The sequence below is a fragment of the Somniosus microcephalus genome, chromosome 4, assembly GCF_052327205.1.
Source record: "Somniosus microcephalus isolate GS21.2 chromosome 4, FLI_Smic_1.0, whole genome shotgun sequence".
NCBI lineage: Eukaryota > Metazoa > Chordata > Chondrichthyes > Squaliformes > Somniosidae > Somniosus > Somniosus microcephalus.
Genome location: NC_140990.1, coordinates 311,775,143 through 311,783,979, shown reverse-complemented (window position 1 = coordinate 311,783,979; position 8,837 = coordinate 311,775,143).

The following is an 8,837-nucleotide window of genomic DNA, read 5'->3' as shown; positions in this document are numbered from 1 at the left end:
GATGCTCAGGACGAATCCTAAGCTAGCATGGCGGATACAAACGCAGCCACGGTTAAACTACTGGACTTTTGGGAGAACCTGGCCGAAGCCTGGTTTGTTCAAGCTGAGTCCAGATTCCGGCTGAAACACATTACAGTCGACGCCACAAAGTACGACTACCTCGTCTCCTCTCTCACCTACGCCACAGTCCCCAAGGTTTGGGCAGCGCTGCAGGATCCACCACCGGAAGGCAAGTATGAACATCTGAAGGCTGCGCTCCTTAAAAAATGTCAAACGTCCTCTTACCAGCGCAACTGCCAACTCCTTGACCTCCCCGGCCTTGGTAACGCTTCACCCTCGGATCTGCTTTCCCACATGCTGTCCCTCTCGGACGACAAAAACACTGGCGCCCTCTTTCGCACGCTTTTCATTCGGCAGCTCCCTGCCAGCATCCGCCCGCTCATTGTGGAGTCTGGCTCCACGGACCTGAATGACATAGTCGAAAAGGCCGACCGGCTGCTCTCTGCACAGTCCGCTCGCGACATCGCGCCCGACCTCACGGCAACGACCACACGGTCTTCCCGGCCCACTAGGCCCGACCGCCCTACCACTCTGGGTCACTGCTACTACCACACCCGTTTTGGCACTAGGGCCCAACGCTGCACGCCACCATGTACTTTCAAACCCCCCCCGCACCGGCCCCCGCGATGGCCGCGGGGCAAAAGGGGCCTCTACTGTACGTCACCAACGACAGAACCAACCGTCGATTTCTGTGCGACACAGGGGCCCAGCACAGCATCACCCCCGCCTCCGCCCTCGAAATCCAATGCGGCACACGGGGTATCACGCTGGCCGCAGCCAATGGCTCTGACGTCCGCACATATGGCACCCGCATGGTCACGCTCGACCTTGCGGGCCGCCGCTACCGCTGGGAGTTCCTCACAGCCAAGGTCCTCTGCCCACTCATCGGCGCCAACTTCCTACGCGCCCACGGCCTCCTTGTCGACATTCCGAGGCACCGCCTCGTCGACATCAACACTATAGCCCCCATCCCCGGCGCATTTACCCCGGCCCGTTCGGCCGGCCTGACGACCTACTGCCTCGCCAGAGCCACGGACGACTACTCGGCACTCCTAGCCGAGTTTCCCGCCCTCACTAACCCGACCTTTTTGGCCAAAGCCGCCAAACACGGTGTGGAGCACTATATCCCCACCACCGGCCCCCCAGTTTCTGCCCACGCCCGCAGACTCAACCCGGCCAAGCTGGAAATCGCGCGGGCCGAGTTCACCACCATGGAACAACTCGGCATCATCCGCCGCTCCAGCAGCCCTTGGGCCTCGCCCCTCCACATCGCCCCCAAGCCCGGCGGAGGCTGGCGCCCTTGCGGGGACTACCGCCGCCTCAACGACGCCACCACCCCCGACCGATACCCGGTGCCACACATCCAGGACTTCTCGGCCCGACTGGCCGGACGAACCGTCTTTTCCAAGGTCGACCTGGTGCGCGGTTACCACCAAGTCCCCGTACACCCCGCGGACATCCCCAAAACGGCCGTCATCACCCCATTCGGCCTGTTCGAGTTCCTGAGGATGCCCTTCGGCCTCAAGAATGCAGCCCAGGCTTTCCAGCGCCTTATGGGCTCAGTCCTCCGGGACCTGAACTTCCTATTCGTCTATCTAGACGACATTCTCGTGGCCAGCTCCTCCAAACAGGAACACCTCGAACACCTTCGCATCCTGTTCGGGCGCCTAGCCCAACACAGGCTCATCCTCAGCCCGGCAAAGTGCCAATTCGGCCTAACCGAGATCGATTTTCTCGGTCACCACATCACCCCTGCTGGGGCCGTCCCCCTGCCCAACAAGGTGCAGGCCGTCCAGCAATTCCCCCGCCCCACAACCATCAAGGGCCTCCAGGAGTTCCTCGGGATGGTGAACTTCTACAACAGGTTCATCCCCAGAGCTGCAGCCCTCATGAAGCCCCTATACGACTCCCTCCGAGGTAAATCCGGCAAGATGGACGTAGCCTGGACCACTGACACGTCAGCCGCCTTCGACGCCACCAAAAACGCGCTCGCCGACGCCACCCTGCTCGCGCACCCGAGGGCCGATGCCCGGGTCGCGCTCACCACCGACGCCTCCGACCACGCGGTCGGCGCCGTGTTCGAGCAGTGGGTCAATGGCGCGTGGCAGTCACTTGCCTTCTACAGCCGCCAACTGCGCCCCCCGGAGGTCAAATACTCCACTTTCGACCGCGAGCTTCTCGCGCTCCACCTGTCGGTCCGCCATTTCAGGTTCCTCCTGGAAGGCCGCCCCTTCACCGCGTACGTGGACCACAAGCCGCTCACATACGCGATGGCCAAGCACACCGAACCCTGGTCCGCTAGGCAGCAACGCCAGCTCGCGGCCGTGTCCGAGTTTACTACGGACATCCAGCACGTCTCCGGTAGAGACAACGTTGTCGCCGACTGCCTTTCCCGTCCCGCCATCTGCGCGAATCACCTCGCCGTCGACTACGCGCAACTAGCAGCGGCCCAAGCTCACGGACCCAGACCTCCTCCCGGCGGCTACCGGCCTGCCAGGGCTACGCCTAGCCAAGATCGTGCACGGGCCCGAAGCCATGGCAGTCACTTGCGACGTCTCACTCGGCCAACCCAGGCCGGTCGTCCCTGCAACCTGGCGCCGCCGCATCTTCGACGCGCTCCACGGGCTCTCCCACCCGGGTTCCCGCGCATCCGTCAAACTCCTCTCCCAGCGCTTCGTCTGGCGCGGCCTCAGCAGAGATGTTCGGACTTGGGCCACCTCCTGCCTCGCCTGCCAACGGGCTAAGGTACAGCTGCACACAAAAGCACCCCTGGGAGACTTCGAGGTACCCAGCCGCCGCTTCGACCACGTACACGTCGACCCTCTGCCGCCATCGCAAGGCCAAACTTATCTCCTCACGATGGTCGACCGCTACACATGCTGGCCTGAAGCAGTGCCGCTGACCTCCACCACCACAGCCGACATCGCCAGGGCGTCCGTTAACACCTGGGTTGCGAGGTTCGGCGTACCGGCCGACATAACCTCCGACAGAGGCGCCCAATTCACCTCCGAACTCTGGACGGCCACAGCACGCAACCTCGGGGTGATGCTCCACCGAACCACGGCGTACCACCCGCAGGCCAACGGGCTTTGTGAACGCTTCCACAGGCCACTCAAGGCCTCACTCCGCGCCGGCCTGCAGGACAGTACCTGGACTGACCGCCTACCGTGGGTGCTACTAGGCCTACGCACCGCGGTCAAGGAAGACCTCCAGTCCTCGGCAGCGGAGTTAGTCTACGGACAACCGCTGCGCGTCCCAGGCGAATTCCTTCCGGAGGCTACCACGCCTTGGTCGGCCGAACAGCAGCGGCTCAACTCTTTCTCTTCCGCTCAGCAGTTCGCCCCACTTCCGGTCAACCGACACGGCGAACTCGCACCTCACGTCCCGCCAAATTTACAGCAGGCGCGCTTCGTCTTCATGCGACACAACGCGCACCGCGGGCCAGTGACCCCCGTACAACGGACCGTACGAGGTACTACAAACCGGGGACAAGGTCTTCAAGCTGCGACTCGGCGACAGGGTCGACACAGTCTCCATCGACCGGCTCAAACCAGCACACACAGAACCAGGGGAACAGGTCCCGGTGGCCCGGCCTCCAACTAGAGGCCATCCCGCCAGCAAGCCAGCACAGCCGGCGGCGAACCGCCCGGCCCCACCAACTAGACCGGCAACCACTCAGAGCCGCTGCGGCAGAGCCATCCGACCACCGTCACGACTCGTCCACTCCTCCTAAACGGATTCTGGGGGGAGCTCTGTGGCAAAACGCCACCACTGGGCATAATCCGCTCACGGCGGCACGGACAGTTTAAGCAGACGCCCCAACCGGGGGCCCTTTCCTCCAGCAACTTGTTTCCCGCAGGGACAGGCTGCCGGGAGCACTTCCTGTCTGGGGAGTATTTAAGTGGATGCGCGGGCTTTTCCAGTTCTCTTTGCCATGAGGTAGAATAAAAGCAGTTGTGTTTTACTAGCTCTGGTCTCGACTCCCACGTTTGCCGCGGTATCTCAACAAGGTTATCCACTTTGGTGGCAAAAACAGGAAGGCAGATTATTATCTGAACGGCAATAGATTGGGAGAAGGGGAAGTGCAACGAGACCTGGGTGTCCTTGTGCACCAGTCGCTGAAGGTAAGCATGCAGGTGCAGCAGGCGGTTAAGAAGGCAAATGGTATGTTGGCCTTCATAGCGAGAGGATTCGAGTACAGGAACAAGGATGTCTTGCTGGATGTCTGGAAGACGCTACAGATGCATTCGCACCCGTACGACCAGATTTAGGAACAGCTTCTTTCCCAGGGCTGTCATCCTACTGAACTCCACAAATAAACACTAAAGCCTGCACATCTGCCGATGCACTTTATTATGGTCATATTTATGCTAATATATATGTACAAATGTATGTTGAAATGTTTAAGTGTCCTAATCCAAATTGTACACTCTCGGGAGCTGCAAGCCTACATTTCGTTGTACTGCACTTGTGCACTAACAATGACAATTAAAGTTGATTTGATTTGAGTTGTACAGGGCCTTGGTGAGACCACATCTGAGTATTGTGTGCAGTTTTGATCGCCTTATCTGAGGAAGGATGTTCTTGCCATAGAGGGAGTGCAGCGAAGATTCACCAGACTGATACCTGGGATGGCAGGATGACGTATGAGGAGAGATTGGGTCGATTGGGCTTATATTCGCTGGAGTTCAGATGAATGAGAGGGGATCTCATTGAAACTTATAAAATTCTAACAGGACTAGACAGACTAGATGCAGGAAGGATGTTCCCGATGGTCGGGGAGCCCAGAACCAGGGGTCACAGTCTAAGGATAAGGGGTAAGCCATTTAGGACAGAGATGAGGAGGAATTTCTTCACCCAGAGAGAGTGGTGAACCTGTGGAATTCTCTACCACAGAAGGCAGTTGAGGCCAATTCATTAATTATATTCAAGAAGGAGTTAGATATATTACTTAAAGCTAAAGGGATCAAGGGATATGGGGAGAAGGCAGGGACAGGGTACTGAATTTGGATGATCAGCCATGATCTCATTAAATGGCGGAGCAGGCTCGAGGGGCCGAATGGCCTACTCCTGCTTCTATCTTCTATGTTTCTATGGACCAGTAGCTTCGGAAAGTAAGGGATATATATAATTATGCTGGCCTCGGTGGTGGAAGAAACATACTGGCCAGTATTCTGGTATTGGGTCGAATATTATCATGGGCTTTAAAAAAATCAGGATGATGATTGGCCTCCTATAATAATAAATAATAATAATCAACTTTATTGTCATTGTTAGTGCACAAGTGCAGTACAACAAAATGTAGTCTTGCGGCTCCCGAGAGTGTACATTTAGATTAAGACATTTAACATTCGACATTCATTTGGCTTGTAATACATAAACATAATAAAGTGCATTGGCAGATGTGCAGGCTTTAGAGATTATTTGTAGAGTTCAGTAGGATGACAGCCCTGGGAAAGCTGTTCCTAAATCTGGTCGTTCGGGTGCAAATGCATCTGTAGCGTCTCCCAGATGGCAGGGGGGCGAACAAACTGTGGCTGGGGTGGGTAGGGTCTTTGATGATGGTCAGTGACCTCCGTAAACAGCGTTTCTGATAGATGTTCTCTATGGTCGGTAGCCGGGTGCCGGTAATGCGTTGGGCAGTTTTGACTACCCGCTGCAGGGCTTTCCGATCATAGGAGCTACAGCTGCCATACCACACTGATACAGTTCGTCAGGATGCTCTCTATTGTGCAGCGGTAAAAGTTAGAGAGGATCAGGGGTGACCGGTTACATCCCTTCAGCCTCCTTAGGAAATATAGGCGCTGCTGGGCCTTCTTTACCAAAGAGGAGGTATTGAGGGACCAGGAGAGGTCTTCTGTGATGTGGACTCCGAGGAACTTAAAGCTGTCCCCCCTTTCCACCACAGCCCCATGGATGTGGATGGGGGTGTGACTTCCGCCTTTAGACTTCCTGAAGTCCACAATGATTTCCTTGGTTTTCTTGATGTTAAGGGGCAGGTTGTTATCGGCGCACCACTTCACGAGATGCTGGACCTCCTCGCTGTAGGCTGACTCATCGTTGTTGGTGATCTGGCCTACCACCATGGTATCATCCGCAAACTTGGTGATGGTGTTGGAACCATGAACAGCCACACAGTCGTGGGTGAAGAGGGAGTAGAGGAGGGGGCTCAGCACACATCCTTGTGGGGCCCCCGTGTTCAGGGTCCGGTTTGGGGGGGGGGGAGGAGGGGAGGTGTGGTTACCTAATTTGACAGACTGGGGTCTGTTAGTTGCTGTTAGGGGTCTGTTAATTTCCTATTCCCAAATATAATGTAAAGATTACCTCAGCAGGATATGAGATTCCCAGAGACGATATAAAGATCACCGCAGCACAAAATAAACCCTTTATGATAACCTTTAAACGTTGGGGAAATTATAGGGATTCTGGGAATAAAGATAACAGCATAATAGAATTCAAAAATGCGATAACTGGATGTGTAAGGGACGATGGGTATGTCTATCGCGTTAAGCTCACACCCTATGAGAAAGCAAGTCATTCAGAACCACGAGAGGGTGTACCCGAGGAACAATGTCCCCAACTAACACCGGGACCTGGGAACAGTCTTGTAATTATACCCACCTATAAAGCAGTGTATCATCAAGTAATACCGGAAGTGGCCCCTGTTTAACAGAACTAATACTACCAAAGCGGTGCCCTGACAAAACAGCACAACTAACTCAGAGAATGCTGCAGCAGGTTTTTAATTAGTACTGAGAAAAGGCAACCTTATCTATAAGCATAGAGAAAACAGAAGGGACCTTCCGTCACGAGCTTAGTACCACTAGAGAGCAGCCAGGGAAAGAGTAGACAGAAAAGAGGATTGATAAATGATGGACTCTCAGGTTTCAACACAGTAACATCGGTAATTAACTCAATGGACTCCGCAGATTTACAAAAACAAATTACAAATGGGAAGGGAAAAGTTGAAGGAGATACTTAGTAGGGAAAACAACATAGTAAGCGAGGAGCTAAGGGAGGAGGGGTGCTGGGGGTGATAGAGGAGTGGACTAGGGTGTCGCGGGGGGAGCGGTCCCTACGCTAGCACCCCTTCCCCCGGCACCTTCCCGTGCAAGCGCAGGAGATGCAACACATGCCCTTATACCTCCCCCCTTCCCACTGTCCAGGGCCCCAAACACCCCTTCCAGGTGAAACAGCGATTTACTTGTACTGTACTTCTTGCAATTTAGTATAGTGTATTCGCTAATGACGATGTGGTCCCCTCTACATTGGGGAGACCAAACGCAGATTGGGTGGCCGCTTTGCGGAACACCTCCGTTCAGTCCGTAAGAGGGACCCCGAGCTTCCGGTTGCCTGTCACTTTAATTCTCCGCTCCACTCCCACTCAGACCTCACCATCCTCGGCCTCTTACACTGTTCCACGGAAGCTCAGCGGAAGCTCGAGGAACAGCAGCTCATCTTTCGATTAGGCACTTTACAGCCTTCCGGACTCAACATAAAGAGTTCAACAATTTCAGATCATAACCTCGGCCCATTATATATATCTCCACGCTCTCTTTTTTTCTTCTGCCCCACATGGCAGCTGTCTTTCACTCTGCCAGCACAATTCACACTTCATCTAGAGCCATCCTTTGTTTCTTAACCTGTCCCATTACTATCTCCTTTTGCCTTGAATATCTCTTAATGTCTCTTAACCTCTTCCGCCTTCCACCCTATCACAGACCTTCCCTTTTGTTCTTTCATCCCCTCCCCCCTTTCCCCGCCTCTTCACTTGCTTAAAAATCTGTTCCATTTCCTGCTTTTTTCCAGTTCTGACGAAAGGTCATCGACCTGAAACGTTAACTCTGTTTCTCTCTTCACAGATGCTGCCTGACCTGCCGAGTATCTCCAGCATTTTCTGTTTTTATTTCAGATTTCCAGCATCTGCAGTATTTTCTTTTTGTCCTTGTTCAGTATTACTACTTTGTACCGGATGTTTAATGTTTAATAAACCTGTTTTACTGATATACAATATTCCTGTACCCAGGGTGGTTTGTGTAGTCACGGACAAATTATTATAAGAGGTTTTGAAAGCTACACCCGTGCTCGCTGACCTACATTGGCTCCTGGTTAAGCAGTGCCTCGCTTTCAAAATTCTCATCCTTGTTTTCAAATCCCTCCATGGCCTTGCCCCTTCCTATCTCAGTAATCTCCGCCAGCCCCACAACCCCCCACCCCCACCCCCGTGATGTCTGCGCTCCTCTAATTCTGCCCTCTTGAGCATCCCTGATTATAATCGCTCAACCATTGGTGGCTGTGCCTTCTGTTGCCTAGGCCCTAAGCTCTGGAATTCCCTGCCTAGATGCAGGAAGGATGTTCCCGATGGTCAGGGAGTCTAGAACCAGGGGTCACAGTCTAAGGATAAGGTGTAAGCCATTTAGGGCAGAGATGAGGAGAATTTCTTCACCCAGAGAGTGGTGAACCTGTGGAATTCTCTACCACAGAAGGCAGTTGAGGCCAATTCATTAAATATATTCAAGAAGGAGTTAGATATATTTCTTGGGGCTAAAGGGATCAAGGGATATGGGGAGAAGGCAGGAACAGGGTACTGAATTTGGATAATCAGCCATGATCTCATTGAATGGCAGAGCAGGCTCGAGGGGCCAAATGGCCTACTCCTGCACCTATCTTCTATGTTTCTATGTTTAAACCTCTCTACCTCTCTTTCGTCCTTTAAGACGCTCCTTAAAACCTACCTCTTTGACCAAGCTTTTGGTCACCTGCCCTAATTTCTCCTT